Source organism: Mastigoproctus giganteus, chromosome 5 (genome assembly GCF_048544385.1).
Source record: "Mastigoproctus giganteus isolate SK-2022 chromosome 5, ASM4854438v1, whole genome shotgun sequence".
Taxonomy (NCBI): Eukaryota; Metazoa; Arthropoda; class Arachnida; order Uropygi; family Thelyphonidae; genus Mastigoproctus; species Mastigoproctus giganteus.
The window spans coordinates 72,316,417-72,334,939 of NC_143579.1; the positions used below are offsets into that span (position 1 = coordinate 72,316,417).

The 18,523-nt window shown below is 38.4% G+C and overlaps 1 protein-coding gene across 2 annotated transcripts in view; it reads right to left on the reverse strand.

Annotated features, from left to right (window-relative positions):
- LOC150085482 (potassium voltage-gated channel protein Shaw-like) overlaps positions 1-18,523 on the reverse strand; it is a 124,614-nt gene that overhangs the window by 104,511 nt on the left and 1,580 nt on the right. The window contains exon 1 of one of the 2 annotated variants that reach the window (XM_090373290.1): positions 12,518-12,621. The exons of the other annotated variant lie outside the window; for it this stretch is intronic. The gene's annotated coding sequence lies outside the window, so the exon portion shown is untranslated. Of the gene's footprint in view, positions 1-12,517; positions 12,622-18,523 lie in introns of those variants that run through there. 2 annotated transcript variants of the gene reach the window in all.

Consider the following 18,523-nt stretch of genomic DNA (forward strand, 5'->3'; position numbering starts at 1 on the left):
CAACTAATTCAAAATGCGCACAAGGTAATTTTAACTTGGGACTTCAATATTCACTTTGTCAATCAAAGAAATTCTACACCAGTGTTTTTCGACCGATATTCCTTGAGATTTGTCCCAGAACTTTAATTGAAAGTGAATGAATAGGAATAAAATATATACAGATTTGATGTTCTGCCAATTACTTATGCATTGAGAAGTGTTCAGTTACTCAAATGTTGAAAAACACTATTCTATATTCTAGTCACTCACAAGAATGCCGTATAAGTTACTATCCGAATTACGCCTTCAGCAAAGAAGCTCAATATGACCTTTTTTTTTTTTTTTTTCCATCAGAAAAATTATAACAGAACAAAGCATTTTCAAACTGGACTACTATTTCCTACGCTATCAAGATTAAAGTAATAATTACTACGATTAATCTTCCGACTGAAGCAATTTTCATAAAGTAACTGGTCCCGCATTAATCTAATTCTGAAGACCATGTATTAGAGCTTAATTTAAGGATGATATCGAAGGTAAAGATATCAAAGATGATTTCTTTCGATTAATAAACCTGATAATCACTGGCACCATTCCAATGTGAATTAGCCACAACGAATTTTCAGTTTGGTTTCCATTTCATCTCAAGAAATAAATTCGTCGCAAAGCATTGTTCCATAAAAGGATTTTAAAAAAAATAATGCATATATAACCTTTCTTGACTCACTTCAAGGAATGCAGTAAGGAAATTAAAAGGCTAATCAAGACTCAACACACCTTCTACTTAGACTCCATTCTGGTCAACTGGCGATATGAAACCTTCTTAAAAATATATATATATTTCTGTGTTCACCAACCCAATCTGAAACTTGTAAGATATAGTTTTTACAAGCACAGTGTTAAAAAAACATCGATATTATTATTAATGAACTCAACTTCGCTCTTTCTAAACTGACCACTCCACTAGAGCAGACAAATTCCACCGATTTTTTGGAAAATACGCATTATATCAATCCTTCAGTTTATTCTTTACTTGTTCGATGTCTCAATTCAAACTAAAATTCATTCTGAGAACTTCAAGACGTGATTTCATCTTCAGCTAATTCAAATCAAAGTAGATTCATCTGCAAACATTTGACGCAGATGTATCAAAAATGTGTACCACAGACTTGGTCATATTTTCGAAATTTGTAACAAAAGCGGTGGAATTTGGCGGATGAGTAGACGTTATGCTATAGCACTTTGACATTTTTATTTTATTATTATGTTCATTTATAATAGTTGCGTCTTGATATTTCTTGTTCAATTTTGTTAGATATTAACTCTTACGTACAAATATATTGACTGATCAAGAATTGTTTTTCTTATAAGTGGTAAATGGGATACCTATGTAGGCTTATGATGTAAAAAAGTCATATACAATTGCAATACAATTCTGTAAAGACTATTTGGTGACGAACGCATATGTACGGAATGAAGCAACAAACCTAGATCGATTTAATCCAGGTTTGTTGATCTGTCCGAATAGTTCTTTTGGTGTGGTAACTAAAATAGGTCATCGTTGTCTAAAACTGGAAGAACAAGCATTTTTTTAGAACTTGATTGATACGAAGTATGAGTGAAGGGTTTAACAATAATAGCTATCTTAGTTTTACATAATACGGGAGAACCGTGAATTTCTAAGAGATCTGTAATATGCAAATGTGGGGGAGAAAGCGATCGCTGCAAAATTCACTTCATTGCAATCTAACGAAGTCGCCAATGGTCAATGATTAAATGGACTGATGATTGACATACGTTTTATATAAGAGGCGAGGCTCCTTAAGAGATAAAGAATCTGATACTTAACATTTTACTATGTTCTGTGATTGCTGGATGTTTGAGTTAAGAAATAATATAGAAAATGAAGGAGAATGACTGAATGGGAAACTGTTGTGAGAAAACCAGAAACAACGAACGAATCTTGAACAAAAAGAGAAGTTAAACTGTCGTTAAGAGATCCAAAGTTAAAATAGGTGGGATGTTCTTTTGGTTCATAAATTAAAATACTGCATAAACTGAGTAATTAAAGTCCAAGAGTGGTATATCAGAAAGAATAACTTGGTCAGGTTCTGTGAGGATTTCCTGAGAGAATATCAGCAAACTTTCTTTAGGCCAACTTTCCAATTATGAGATTGGAAAGTTGGCCTAAAGCTTCGTGACTCGCTGACTGATAGACACTGGAGCATTTGCTATTACAAAGGATCTTACACAAGGTGTTAATTTACCTACTAGAATACCAGAGACCTAAACATTCTTGATCTTTTCTCACCAACAATCGTTTAAAGTAACACATTTTAGTTGTGTTCTAGGTGCCTGAGATCATAACTCAGCCTAACCTCTGATGGTGCCTGAGATCATAACTCAGCCTAACCTCTGATGGAGTCCCTTTCCTATTGTCAGGCCTGTGCTATTCAGTATTACAATGAGAATGGGATGAACTATCCGATTTCAGTTCCTCTTTTTTCCTTAGTTGGGATATTTTAAACCTTCTGATCTAATATTTGCTCAGATCATATCATGAAAAATTATTCTTGTGGAGATGAAATCCTTTATTCTCTATTCCACAATGGTTTTTCGTCCTTTATCTAAATCTTAGCTTTTCCAATAAATATTCGAAAGGTGTTCAGAATAAAATCAAAGAATATCTCATTTGGTACGCATCGATTTCTGCCTCTACAAAAGCTCGCAATTATATATGAGTTATTAATAAATCCAAACCGAAGTTTAGAAAGTCCATTAGTAGACTATATTTCCCTTGTCCAAATAGCGGACAACTATATGGAGAGGAGACAAGTTTTCATTACCTCTCACCTCCACCACGAAGCGACAAATTCGTGATCTCTGTCTTACAAACTCTGATTTTCTCTCTCTCTCATACAAACGTTTCTGCTGCATAACTTTCCTACTTATATTTTCATGAAAACATTTCTTCTGAATTAACGCCGCTTTCTTTCAAACTGGTCTGAACACTTTTTCAACACCCGACATCAGTTGAATTCGGCCTCACTTAGAGAACTTTTATTATTCATCCTCAGTTATTTCTTCTATCTCTCTCGGAAAAGTTTCCTCCTTATGAATTTCCTGAAAATTACAATCTGCACAGAAATTTATATTCAGTACATTGTCCAAAGGTTTCTTCTAACTAAACCCATTCAGCGCTAGAGTACTTAGGTTCCAGTAACTTATCGCGCCATGTATATTATATCTGTAAATTGCGTGCGTTCTGTAATCGAAAAATCCGAATTTCCTTCAGAAAAAAACCCATGCTTTGTGTGATGCCAACGAACTCAGGCATGTTGTGAAAAATACCCATCAAAATTTCTCGAATCATTGAAGGGATTTGAACTCAGGTCTTTCCCGTACCGTGTGCTGAGGACGGGATTATACTAACTGTGCTACCCAAGAGGACATGAGAGCAGCCAGAGAATCACGTATTGTACAAGGTGGGCACAAAATAACTTACTTTTACGTTAAGTAAATGTTTAAGTAAACATATTAATCTAAATATAAGAAAACATAATAAGTATTATATTTTCTTGTATTTAGATTTATATAGCTACAAATATTAATAATAGCTGCGGTTCGAATAATATTAAAATTATAATGAGCACAGGAAATCTCCCGACACATTCATTACCTCTATTTGGATTGTACTCTTTATTTGTGCGACATCATTTTTGCATCATATCTGTATACGCACGTCTTTCAGATGACCCTCACAACCCACAATCAACAAGCTTCAAACCTGGACTACAAGGTGACATTGTTTCAATGGTTCCATCGATGTTTCTTCCACCAAAACTTTCACTTAAATAATGTAGCAACTGCAATGCAGTCAATACGTGGACCACACCATCCTGTTGAACGATTACCTGGTCCTCTCTGTCTCAAGACCAAATAACAATATTTTCCACCATATCCGAAGTGTACATTAACAGTTTCTTTTAAAAAAATAAGAATAATTAAGAAAGTTCACGTGAAAACAAATCAGACAGTTACCATCTCATCATTAATGGTTTATCAGTTACTGCATTCGGTTTCTTCAGTCCGAAGATGGTTATTCTGTTAATGCATAACTACGTGTGAACTGAAGTTCAAGAGTAGCCATGAAGATAACAGCAGTTTCACTGAACCATTAAACACAATCTAACCATTGTAAATAGCCTTAGTTTGTGGTCCGTCTGTCTATTTTACAGGATGAAAATCCATGACTTCATAAGCTATCTGCATAAGATATCTTATGCTGATCATCTGGTATTATGTTTTACAGGAAAGTCAGGACATTAGAGGTAAAAATTAAGCAGGTATTGGACAATTTATTAGCTTGGACTAATTTGCATAAATTAAGAATATCAACTAAACAGACTGTTATGACACAAGTAATTATAGACCTGTGAGTTTAACTTCTGTTCCAGGAAAATTCATGGAGGCACTGGTTAAAGAAGCACTGCACGACCATCTAGACAAGACTTCAGTTATAGCTCGGACACAGCATGGTTTTGTTAAGGGGAAGTCTTGCCTGACCAATTTGATTGGATATTATGATGATGCCATTAAAGAACTGGATGTAGGGAATAACTTTGATATTATATACTTGGATCTTAAAAAGGCTTTTGATACTGTTGTACATGGAAGACTGCTACACAAATTGGAGCAGTGTGGCATTGGAGGCAAATTGCTGCTATGGATAAAGGGGTGGTTGAGGGGGGAGAAGACAGAGAGTGGAAATCAATGGACACTGCTCATCGTGGACTAATGTTATTAGTGGAGTCCCTCAGGGTTCAGTGTTGGGTCCATTGTTGTTTTCTGTATTTATAAATAATATTGATGATGGTATATCAAGCTTAATGTCCAAGTTTGCAGACGATACAAAAGTTGGCAGGGTTGTTAAGGACACTACTGACGCTATGCTGCTGCAACAGGATCTGGAAAGGTTGAGCAGATGGGCTGAGAGGTGGCACATGAAGTTTAACATTGACAAATGTAAAGTACTACACATGGGAAACAGCAACCCCAGAGCAACGTATCAACTCTGTGGTACTACACTGACAGTGGTAGAGAATGAAAAGGACCTGGGGGTAATTGTGCAGGCAGATATGAAGTTCTCTGAGCAGTGCAGACGGGCTGCAAGAGTAGCTCATGGTGTCTTGTCAATGATATACAGGAATTTTTCTAGCAGGGATAAGGAGGTGATTATTCCCTTGTATAAGGCAATGGTCAGGCCACACCTTGAGTACTGTATACAGGTCTGGAGGCCTCATTTCAAGAAGGATGTAGAGCTGCTGGAACGAGTACAGAGAAGGGCAACAGGATTAGTGAATGGAACAAAGGGTTGCTCTTACGAAGAAAGGCTTAAGTTTTGCAAATTACAGTGTCTGGAGACTAGGCACCGACGAGGTCATCTGATAGAGGTGTATAAAGCCTTGAATGGTTTGAGCATGCTCAATGCTGATGGGATTCTGCCTCTTGCTCAGAATAATCACCATAGAGGGCATAAATTCAAATTGAGGAAAGACAGATGTAGGATAAATGTACGGAAATTTGCCTTTAGACAGCTGGTAGTTGGTTGGTGGAACAGACTTTCATCCCTTGTTGTGGAAGTTGATAGCCTAAATAAATTTAAGGCTCAGCTGGACAGGTATTTCGAACGAACGGAGGGGTGAAGTGGAAGGTTTTTTTTTCCGGCTGATGCTGCATAAGCTTGCTTTCTTGCATCATATGCCTCTACTAATGCTAATGATGTTGCTAAAAGGTAGATTGGATTATAGAACTACAGCACTTATAAAAGGTATACAGATTCCATTGGTACAACATTTAGGTCTACGAACTGATTACCGGTTATCATTTTTTCAACAGCTTACTTTTCTGCATAAGGTAAAACGATTGAGCTCACAGATTATACGTTTAACAAGATCTAACTGGGGGTTGAAGAGAAAGGTATTGAATTTATGTTATAAAATTGGGTTTTGTTTTTTTTTCCTATAGTGTCCCATGGAGCCTCTGTGTGGTATTCCAGAATAGTTAATGTTAAATTTAAGCAAACTTTACACTCAATACAACGCTCTATGCTCCTTTCTATTTTGCAAGCATGCAGAAATGTTTCAACAAATGCCTTACAAGTAATAGCTGGACACTTGCCTTTAGACTTATTCACTGCCTACAGGGCGTTTTGTTACTATGTTAAGAAAAGGGAAAGTCTTTTATGGGCATTACATTGGATGTTCAGTCAGATATTAAAAAGTTTAAGCTTGATATATTGGGTAAATTAGTTTGGCAACAGAGATGGGATCAAATTGTTACAGTGAAGTGACAAGGGATTTTTTTTTTTTATCCCAAATGTTGTATTTGTATTTTTAAACAAATACAATACCTGGTTCTCCCCAGTAATCGAAATGTCATTTATATTGACTGGATACGGGTCAATGAATTATAAGCTTTTTAATTTTGGATTACCGTAGTGAATTCTTCATTATGCGCATGTGGTTATTTGGAGTCATCTTCTTTATGAGTGTAATCTGTATGATGACTTCAGGGCGGAGTTAAGATTGATAATTTGAGTAGGGGTAACGAAAGTTCTTTTTTAGTCAATCAGGAAAGATATGACACATTTCAGTCATTTTGTGCAATGTCTTTCAGAGGCGAAGAAGTGGTATCAATAGAATGATTGTTGTTTAACGTTAAGTTGGTTATTGGATTGTAGTTGCTCATTGTGCATTTTTTTAAGTGCTGTTACAGTATGTTTTGTTTTATTTGTTTTGCTCATGAGAGTACTCGCTGGTTATTTGAAGCCACCGAGTGTGCTTGTGGCGGGAGCCAATTTTTTTCCTTCTTCCTCTCCTCCCTCCTCATACACGTATGGTGTGGTTGCGGGGAAAGAGGGAAACTGTTTTCTTTTCTTTTTTTAAGTTCTGTTAGGTTTTGTTATTTGTTCTGCACATGCGCGTACTCGCTGGTTATTTGAAGCCACCGAGTGTACTCGTGGCGGGAACAAATGATTTTTTTATTTCTTGCTGACTCCCAGATTGGGCATTCTGGGAGCGGGGTTTGCGGGCATCCACTGGTATTGCACTACCTCCAGTGGATGGGGGGATTTTTGTGCAATAAGCACAAGTAGAATAGTAGACCCAGTAAGTCTAGGTGCCACCCGAGTCATGAATACATACATACGTTTGCGGGTTGCCACTGCTATTGAACTTCTAACTTTAAACCAACGGCTGTGACATTCAAGACCACTGGTATGAAAGCGAAATGAACAACTTTCTAGTACACTCACTGACATCCAGACTGTTACTATCCAAATTGGATTATGAGTATAGCGGGACGAACGAAGCTATACTCCTCACTTCGACTGACATAAGACAATGTACACACTACCCATTTTTGGAGTAGGGCAAGCTGAAAACCCCATCTGGGGTAGGATTATCTTCAAACCCCTCCGGGGGTAGGATTGATTCCCACCATAAGCGCCTCTTATGGCTATGTCATGGGGACACCAGTCTCCCATGACTTTACTCCCTGGGGCCAGTCCCCTTTTCCACTTCTCCCATTAATCTTCAAACTCTAGTAGGGGTCCCTTTCTTTATGGCTTACTACCTTTTTAAGCTTCATTCTGACCCTTCGCTATTTCCCTGTTCACTCTTTTCAAAAAAAATTTTTTTTTTCTTCTCCGTCAGGAAGCCCAGGCGACCATGGCGGAGAGCAGCCAGAATATGGTGGACAGCCTGGCTCATCTCCCAGTTGGGGCCCCGCAGCCAAAACTTCTTCTGAATTTTAGAGTGTATTGTATTTCTTCACAAGAGTACTTATGGTGCAGATGTGGGAAACTGCCGGTGGAACCATACCCAAACATTATGCCACTGCCATTAAGGAGAGCCTCAACCTAGTGGTAGTTGTCCACCAACTATCAACAAAAATACCGATACATTTGTTTCAAAATTTATCCTAATCGATGGCAATTTACACTTCAGAGACGGAACCACCTCAATTATGTTTAAGCCAATTTCGTGTACGACAATTCAGTATATACTATCGAGAAGTCGGTAAATTTCATGACGCGAAATTATTAGGCCAAATATGCCATACTGTAAACAAAAACCGTGAAGATACTGTAGATTCTTGCTGCATTTCGTAGAGCGAATTATCTGTATTCATTTAATAATTTTAATCATTTTATAATGAATAAATTACCACAGATGGTTTGAACACAATGGATAAGTTAAGAAGCAAGAATAAACTTGTGTGTGTGTGCGAGAGAGAATCTTTTATTGCAAAACTTTCAATTGTAACAATTACAAGCTTGGACAGCCTTCAAAGCCCAGGGATTCTATCATGCTGACAGAAACAGGAAGTAAAGAAAGTAAAATGCAAAAGAAAAAAAAAAATTGTCGGTGCTAGTATTATTATTATTTTTTTAAGAACGCATCTTTTCGCCTGTACTACACTAATCCTCATGGTTTGGGCTAAGTGTTAACTGTGTTTAGGGTCAAACGGCACCAGGGGTTTCCCCCATCTCCACGTAGTATACATTGTGGTGTGATACAGTTCACTGTAAAGGCCAGATAGATATAAGTGTTAGAGAAAGCAAGAAGAAAGCGTTCCAGAAGGAAAGGAAAAAAGATGTTGCTTTCTTTACTTCTGGTCTATGTGCCAACGGAGTTTCGCCAGATTTTTCAACCCTTAGTGAGCCATCATGGTATTAAGGAATTGCAAAAGTATAAAAAACAGAACCATTTTCGACATTCATTCTTTACATTTTGTCTTCGTGTCGACAAATTACCTCTGGACTGGCCAACCATCAAACCATTTGTAAAATTCTCTCGATGTGAAAACATCTATAGCGCCATCTAACAATGGAATGTAACGGAAGTTTAGCAATGACGTCACACTACCACGCAACTGGCGAGAAACATGATGTGAAATTAAAGCGGGAGCATACGGGGCCACGGTAGTCTTGTGGCAACGTTGCCGGCTTGCTGAATAGCTGATCGAGGTTCGATTCCAGCTGCTACCCTTATGGGAATTTTCCCAGGGGCATTGAGTTTGGCGGTCTCAAACCGTGGTCGTGAGGTTTTTCACCGGGACTGACCCCGGTTTCCCCTCAGAATGCATTGCGTGCACTAAGGCAATGGATTTCAGCTGCAGCTAAATATCCATCAATTAAAATGGGAATAATTATGCTGTTTAGCAAAAATCAACTACTGGGGTTTGCACCTGCTGCAAAATAAGTTCATTACATAAAAAAAAAGGTAGTTATATCTGCGCAGAGCATTTCATTTCCAGCATTAGCAAACTTTAATAATTCACTGTTTATGCGTGAACAGATAAAATTTCATTTCTGTACATGTCAACAAGCATAATGTTCAGTGCTTCAGCGACAGTATATGGATAGCCCATGTGGTATAAATTCCAAAAAAATAAAATAATAATCGGTGGAATTCTGTTGGTGTGATTTTAAGAAAACCAAAGGAATGGTCGAAAAATCTTTCTTACAGAGCGAAATATAAAATTTCCTTAAAATCCTTCCACTGGGAAGAGTTACTCTGTTCAGCAAACGTGCAGAAATGCAAATTTTGTGGTCAAATATCTGTATCGTCGCAATCATAGTAACTGCACATAGTATGATTGTGACGTCACATGGATTTCGCTACCTCTTCCCAGCAAAGTATGTTTTCACATAAAACATTTTAAGTGAGTACAGGGTGCACGCGCTTTAATTTTCTAATACGAAGCCTATTTATTTTCTTATAAATGAGCGCGTCCACGCAGACATATTTGTTGGTATATTCATAAAAGGTATCATAGCAGTTATAATCACTATTCTCTCCTCACACAGGGTGAAATAGGCCTGGGTTCGAATCCCGTCAATGACGCGAAGAATTTGCGTGTTTTTTTTTTTTTTTTTTTAAACAGCGTGCTGGCTGAGTTGGTCTCTTCTCTCTCGCTCTTGTCCACTTTGGTGTTTAACACATCAGCATATCAGTGAAAAAATATATATATAATAAAATAAAATAATGATGAAAGGTGGTAACCAAGTGAAAAACAACTAACATTGTCCAAAATACTAAAATGGTACTCGTATAAGAATTAGCAGAGATGTTACTGTAATAAAGACAACTTTATTTGTGGACCGAGAGGGAACTAAAGACAACATAACCTAAGAGAGCTCTAGTCAGTGGATTCTGAAATAATTCAGATAGTTAATTTAGTCAACATGACCAAAACAGCAACTACATTAAACTAAAAAATAAAATTAGAATAATAATTTTATCCTATCCGTTGCATAGTACGAATAACAGCTGCAACCATTATAATATTTTCCCCTTATAACTGAGCTGTCTGGTTTTCTAAATACAATATTATACACCGTCTAGCATTTTTTTTCTAAAGAGAACGGGCCGCAGTGACTGATTTTCGTTATATTTGTATTTAATTTTTCATTATTTTTGATTTGGTAGTTTTATGGTAGATGCTGTTGTACTGGAATAACGAGATGTCATAGAATTCGGACCTTGCACCTACACCAGGGGATCTACTCTAAATCTGACATTGTTGAGCACAGGTGATAACTAATCTGTTAATCACTTTCAGTAATATTAACTAAATTACATAACTTTCCGAAGTGCTAAGAGAATTATAAGCCAAGCTTCTAGTTGCAGATATGCAAAGGAATTTAACTGAACTTATTTTGAAATTAAGTTATTTAAAAGAAACTCCGCTAAATCATTTCAGAATCAGCAAACTCGCCAGAGATTTCTCCTTTGAGAATCCACAAACTTGCCGTAGTCTTTTTCTTCTCTCCTTTGTGACCTCCAACCCCTATACGCCTGCTTACACACTCAGTATTTACTTCATTGCAGTAATACCCTCACTAGTCCAAAATATATTCGCAAAGAAAATTCTAAGCGGTAAATGCACGTTTGAAATTAAAATGCGCGAGTGTTTGTCTAACCAGACTATATCCTTATTATCATCAAAAGATCAGCTACTGATCTTCATATGCTTTCATAATAAATTAAAAGCATTAAGGGCAGCACGTTAGTTAGAATGCAGTGGGATTCACTTCGCAATCTGAACAGCAGTGCTTTAAGCATAGTCTGGATCACAGTCTGCACATTGGGAAGTTTAACCTGTATAGAGCGAAAGCTGCTATTAATAGAAACAAATGTTCCGTTTCCTTCTCATGTCTAGATTGCGCTGTGAACTGCATAGTCTCTTCTAACATATCCTGTGAGAGAGAAACAGACCAAACCAGATGCCATAATGAGCTACTGTAGCTCCGCACTGAATGCAGAATGATTGAAAGGGTGAGCGACTATCTACGCTTACATCACACACGTACGTTTAATAGGCCGCATGAAAATGTATTAATAAATGAGACGTGGTTCTGGATGAATGAACGATCTTGGAGTAATACTGATGCCCGCAGAAGCTGAAAAAAAAAAAAAAAAAAATGATAATAATAAAAGAGTTTAAGACTTAGAAGGTAATCACTTATGGCGCTCATATAATTAATCAAATCTAGTTCAGGCATAGGGGATACGTTTTAAATAAATCTAATTCAGGAAAAACAAAATTAATGAAGTTTGAATTGGAGAAATATGCCATCTGCATTAACTTACAAAAAGGAAATCAGTCGATGATTTTACAACAAAATTAGTCTGTAAACTCTGAAACAACATACTGTATTGCTATTTTATTATGTTATTTTTCCATGAAATCTCTGGATATGTATTATAAAGTTCCACTTTTGATATTAAAGCTTTAAAAATTACTTAAAAAGAAGAATCAGTTAATTTGTAATATTTTCTTTTGATTCTTCCCTTCAGCGATTTTCATTAATTGTGTGAGGATAAATCACATACGTCTTAACGATCTCTATAATACTAAGTTAACTTACTTATATCCACCGAATACTCAAGTACTTAAGTATACTGCAGTTCAACACGAAAGACAGTCGGAAATTTAAAAAAAAAAAAGGATGCAAATACTACAATAGTAATAACACACTTCATAGGAACATGTGTTTAATTGTATAAAATAACCGATTCCAGCTCATATAATAAAATCGGCAGGCACAACGACTAAACGATATCACCTAAATTCTTGTAATTTTAAATAACGGAAATTCTTCCTGGTAGGTTTATTTTAACCAATTCAATTTGTCACAGAAACACATTTCTACCTGAAAATTGCGAAAAATAAATAAAAGTGGCGCTTACAGAAATGCCAGTTTGTCGATATTTCGACAAAGTACGATTTCACGATTTTCATGGCGTGCGCCACACACAGCATTACTCATTCCTCAACGATACTGTGTATTAACCTCTTCGCACTGACTCCGAGTGGCAATGCAAGGCCCAACAACGACAGAATGAAGTTCATAACGGAATGGCTAACAGTCTTTGTTTAACCTAATCCACGCACTCGATGAAAAATGGTTATGCCTTTATAGTTTCCCATGCAACTGCCTAACGTAAAATAAGAAAGCAATAGTTACCACTTGCTGCAAATTGCTAAGGCAGGAAAGCAACACTATTATCCCTTTGTTTCGGGACCCTCTGTCAGCGATACAAATCCGGTGGTGTGGTGGATCTCGCTAACAAACCGCTCTCACAACTCACATTGGGTGTTTTCCAGTTACAGAGACGCGGTTACCATGGCAACCACCATATTACCTCACAGCGACTGCCAGGCACGGCAGGGAAAGGAATAAAAGGTCAAGGATTTTTATCACCGTCATATTTGGTGTTAACACGCATGCGTACATTATTCGCACGCTTCTACATGGGGAAAAACGATGTTCAAATGCAGGTTAGAGGTGAGTTAATGTCGAGTTATCATGATCGCTGATAAACGCCGAAAAACGGAAGAAGAAAAAAGGAAGAGGCCCAACGCATTGTACGATAAGAAGTTGAACATAATTTCCCCCGATAGCGGTTCTTTTACGAGTTGATTGCGAGAAATGTTGATATACTGCGCTAATTCACCGACCAATAACAGTCACATCACCAGCCGATCGAAATCACGATATATTAAAGACTTTTTTTTTTTTTTTTTAATTCACCTATATACGATGCAGACGCAGGAAGCGGTAAAACAGTTCCGCTGCCTTGTGACCCGTGCTCAGTTCGCCCAACCAATCGTCTGGAACGCTAATCCGCACAATACCGGGCTCACCAGAATAATTGATGCGGCGCTCTTTCATAATAAATGTGTTTTACAGGACGTGAAAGATGCTCGTGCATGATCAGGTAGCGGCCATAGGACAGCATTAAAGGTGTAATCAGTCTCCAAATAGCCAGCCACCGAATCAGATAAAACAAAGCAGCACTTTTGACTTTAAACTGCTGTTTTTATGCACAGAAAGATTAAAACATTGTGTCAAAGAGCTGGCCATTTCAGTAATAATTTATTGCGTACATGATAAAAGAGCAATTTAATTATTAAACGAATAAAAAAGTTGGCGTACAGAATAAGCCAATTTAAACAAAAACATCTTGCTTTTTAGATGATTTTTCTTACCAAAAGTTCAATAGCGTAAGAAGGGAATAAAAATGACGTATAATTAAAACAATCGTTTAATTTTAATTAAAGATAACAGAAGGAAAAATGCTTTAGTTTTAAATGAACAAAAAATCAATACAAAAGCAGAGTAATACGAGTTGTCTGGTCCTTTCCACCTAAACGGTGCCTGATAATATTAAACTAAACTGCCGGGCCAAACACACTGAAGGTGTTACAGGGAGCTCTTGGCTGTCGTTAATTCGAAATCACTGACCCTGCTTATTAAACAGGCACCTCTTAACAGTCCGAAGCAGGGTTGAATGATCGCGCCCAAGGCTGAAACACCAATTTCGTCTACGTTGTGCGGAACTCCGCACTTGCATTTACCACGGGCCGCAACTATATCCGTGTAGGTCATCAGAAACTCGGAGTTCATACCGTTTAGAGATTAAAATGGAGGGAATTGTTTCTGAGCGAGGTAAACCGGCCACCTATTGGAGAGGCGAAGGGTCTATGACCTAGACAGCGAGGAGTTCGATAACGCGAAGCGTCTCCCCATCAAAAGTTTTCTGAGTGAGCCTTAAAATGTAATTCGTATTGCTTTTTACGTTATATATTTATTGCTAGGAGAAAAGAAAATACGTATTTTTGCAATCTAGAGAAGCAAAAGGCAGATTCACGCATTCCAAGGTTTAGAAATGGTTGCTTCTAGAAAATGTAACACAACCGGAAATGCCACTGTATTTTAAGTCATTTGAAGTCTATTTTTTTTTTTTTTTTTTTTTGGGACAATTTTCACTGTAAGTTCAATTAAAGATCTGAGGATTTATCATCGCTCTGATTAACGCTTTTCTTTCCCGTATTAATTCTGTTATATCTAGAAGACTTAAAGTGACTGTGTTTTTGTACTGTGTTCTTCTCATAATGCATTTTTAATGCTCTTTAAGCATTTAGGTTTACCAATATGTCTGTCTAATACAGCATAATTGGAAAGAAAGATAATGGTTATAAAATTCTCTCCCGTGATGCAAAATAAGTTCGCTTAATGTGTTTTTACTTGCGCTCAGCGCTTCTTGTCAGAATGCCTCTATGGCGTTAAGCGGAGATTTCTCTATACCACATCAGTATTAAACATCCATAATGGGACTTCTCTATACCACATCAGTTCAGATTAAACATCCAAAATGGGACTTCCAGTTCTCCAAAAACAAAAGCTTTGATTAAAACGTTCGATGAACGACCTTGTAAATGGTGGAGGCACAGTAGGAGCTAAAAGACTGTGGGCAAGATTTACATCTTTTGAGCATGCGTACATCAAGGACTGAAAATGGGGAACTATTGTTGATCCTACATTTTTAATAAAAGTTAAAACACATGACCACAGGCCAAGGGTTAAAGCTCTTAGAAGAAAACAAGGTCACCGACAAAACCAAGAAAGGAGCAGCAGTCGAAATCACATGTAAGAGTTATGTTGACTATATTTTTTTTTGACGAGGGGATGGTGTTATCAGAATTCATTCCACGAGGTGTCAATGCAACCTATTACCAAGATTTTTAAAACGATTGAGAAAGGCAATCCGCTGTAAATAAAGTAGTCGAAAAAATATCGAAATGGTTACCACCTTCACCACAATAATGCGCAGTATCACATGTCACTCGCTATCTGTCAATTCTTGACCAAAAATAAAACAAAAACAAAACATTCCAATCGTTCTACACCCACTATTCGTGTGATTTAGCACCAAGCGACTTTTGGCTATTCCCAAAATTTAAAACAGGATATGAACGAAAAAAGATTTTAGTTCGATTCGAAAAAATCCAATCAAACACGAAAAATCAAACGAGAAAAACCACCTATATGCATTCACAAAATATTATCAAAAAGGATTTTCATCGTGTTCAAAATGCTTTGAACAAGTCACTCTTTTTCCATCGCGTTTTGATCACAATAGAAACAAGTGTTTTGTTATAAAAGGAACTTATATTGAAGAACTCTTTATTATATACAGAAGGCACATTGCTGTATACAACTCCCTTCACAGCTACAAGCCAGGGGTTTACATAAAAGAAATCACACAACATAATAAACACAAAAAAAAAAAGGAAAAAAAAAAACATTATGACTCCTGAAAGGTTTGATCACTGGGATGATGGATTCAAGGCAGTGATGAATAGGTCTCCGGGAGCAGGTTCTAGTGTCCTCTGACGTGGACTTGGGAAGGAAGTCGACCGAGTACTTTCTGCCTATATTCCTTGTCGACTGCGAATTTGTAGAGGTCGCCGTCCAAGGACTTTATGTCTTGCAGCATTTGCACAGGTAGGAACCAATCAGATAGCTTTAATCGGTTTGGAATGGCCTGTAGGATTGGATTAGCCCTAAGGCTTGGGACCGGGATCCTCCATCCGCAGTCAGCCCAGAAATCTGGTACTGAAATAATGACGACCATCATTTTGATGGCAAAGACGAGTCTTCTCTCGTGAATGATGGCAGGAAGACGTCTGATGTTGAGAGCAGCCGCCATCTGGGTGGTCCTTGGTGTAGGGGTAAGCCGAAATTTCCATATGGCCCACTTCAGTAGCCAAAATTCCCCCGCAAGAAATCCGTCTAAGATGGGTCGTAGCAGTTGAAGTCCAGACTTCGGCGCCATAGAGTATGACCGGATAAACACGTCTTAATATATCTACACCTAACTGCCTGGTCATGGACGTGATTAGTTGTTGTTTAATCATCCACCGGAGTCGACAGAACGTTATCTGCAAGTGGTCTATGTGCAGTAGAAAGGAGAGATTTTGATCAAAAATAACACCCAGATCTGTATGTTGTTGGACGGCAGAAATCGCGCATCCTCTTAAAATGGGTTGCACTATTGTTGGGCTCCGCTTGAGAGAGAAAGTCAACTGTTTTGACTTCTCAGGATTTATTTGAAGTCCGAAACCGGAGAGGAAGGCCTCAAGGTTCCGGATTTTCTGAAGGATTAAGGTATTGATGTATTCAGCAGTGTCTCCAGGGCTGATGGGAGTAAACAGTTTTATGCATCAGCAAAGGTGATGATATCAGTTCGGCCTGTCACAAATGGCACGAGAACAGCTGAGAACAAGATTCCGGACAGGACCCCACCTTGTGGGACTCCAGCTGTAATAGTCCTGGTATAGCGCAGATTGCCATCGCGAACAATAATGGTCCTGTTCTCCAGCATTGTCTGAATAAACCAGAGCAGAGGTCTCCACCAATGAGGTAATACCACGTAGTAGCCTTGCCAACGCGTAAACGGATATGGAATCAAATGCTGACTGGACGTCGATATATGTAACGGTGATTTCTGAACGGTACTCAAATGCCTTGAGGATCTTGGTAGTGGTGGTGACTAGATTTGTAGCGGTGGATCTTGACCGGGTAGCATAGCGGATCTGCGGCAGCTGTTGTGGCATAATTTGGATGGTTAACGTTCTCAGAAGAGATTTCTCAAAGAGCTTTAATAGGCTTGATGCAGAGGAAATTGGATGGAAGTGACTGGGCTGAGAAGCAGAGCTTGTTTTCGGCAGCGGTCTTACTAGATAGAAATGCCACATAGGAGGAAAAAAATTTTGATTAAGGATCTTGTTAAATAACGACAGACAGGATAGGATCAACAACAAATGTACTGAGGCATTTCAGCATAAATTGAGGAATTCCGTCGGCACCTGATGCGGCGTAGGTGCTAAGGTATTCATTGCGTCGATCAGCTGGTATTTGGTGATGTGAACTGAATTTAAGGGGTCTGTCGAAATCGGATTGATTGGGAATTCCATTGGTGTAGTAGATCCTGGCTGAGCAGCGAATCTAGTTATACGGTCGAGCCGACTGCCCATATCGAGTGAATCAATGGCATGCTCTGATTGGATTCTATGAAGGGCTTCCCCTTATTTATGGTATCCTCTAGGTGAAGTTTTATCGCCTCCCTCTTGTTCCGAATAAAAAGAGCCCTAGCTCGGGAATAGGCAGTTCTGTCCGAGGGTGAGCCGGAGTTTCTCCACTTTTTGTTCAAATTCTGTTTGACGTGGAAACTTTCAGAGACTTTTGGATTCCACCAGGCCTTTGAATGCTCTGTGATGATTAGTTTCTTCGTTGCAGCACAGAGAGAAACAGTAGCTATCCATCTTGTCATCAGGTCAATCCCAAGTTCGGGGTCGCATTCCTCAAGGACATCCCATGGGATTGCTTGAGCCGCATAAACACACTTTTCAGGATTAAGGTATTTGGGCGCTGTAATTGTTTTGGTTGTGACTGTCCTTCTTCCAGAAGTGATGGGCATTTCTATTTGCACAGAAAGAATGATGGGGTTATGATCAGACTGTATGTTGCTTGTAGGGTTGTGATTAGCCACACAATTTGCTGACACGAACGCAAGGTCTAATGTGCTGTCGCCCCTCGTAGGTGGTGTGCTAACCAGTTTGAAACCTAATATACCTAGACGCTGACTCACTCTCCTCTTGAGATTTTCCTGAGTATTCGGAAGATTGAAATCCCCACACACGACGTGTTTCAGTTATGAATGGAGATGGTTAAGGAGCCAATTGAGGAGTTCATCAACTACTTGTGCGTCTGGAACCGGTGGGATATACACTGCCACAATGTCGAGAGAATTGTTCTGGCTGTTATTGTTTTTAGGGTAACTAGAACTGCCTCCAAAGAGTCAGACTGGCTCGATACTGAGTGGAGGATAGAAAATACCTGCTCATTGAAAAAAATTGCAACTCCTCCTCCCCTCCGGCTTTCTCTAGACGTGCACACCATGTGATACCTTGCAGGCCAAGTAGAGGAAAGTGTTTCTTCATTGGGGTCAAGCCAGGTTTCTGCGAAGCAAACCACGTCCATTGAACTGGACAGCAAAAGCTCCTCAATTTCATTCAGTTTATTCCTCATGGATAGCACATTTTGGAATAGGAGTTGGAATGAAGCTGTTCTCTTTACCGTGGCGAGGGATATACACGGTCTGATCCGTCTGCGATGCATCGCTGG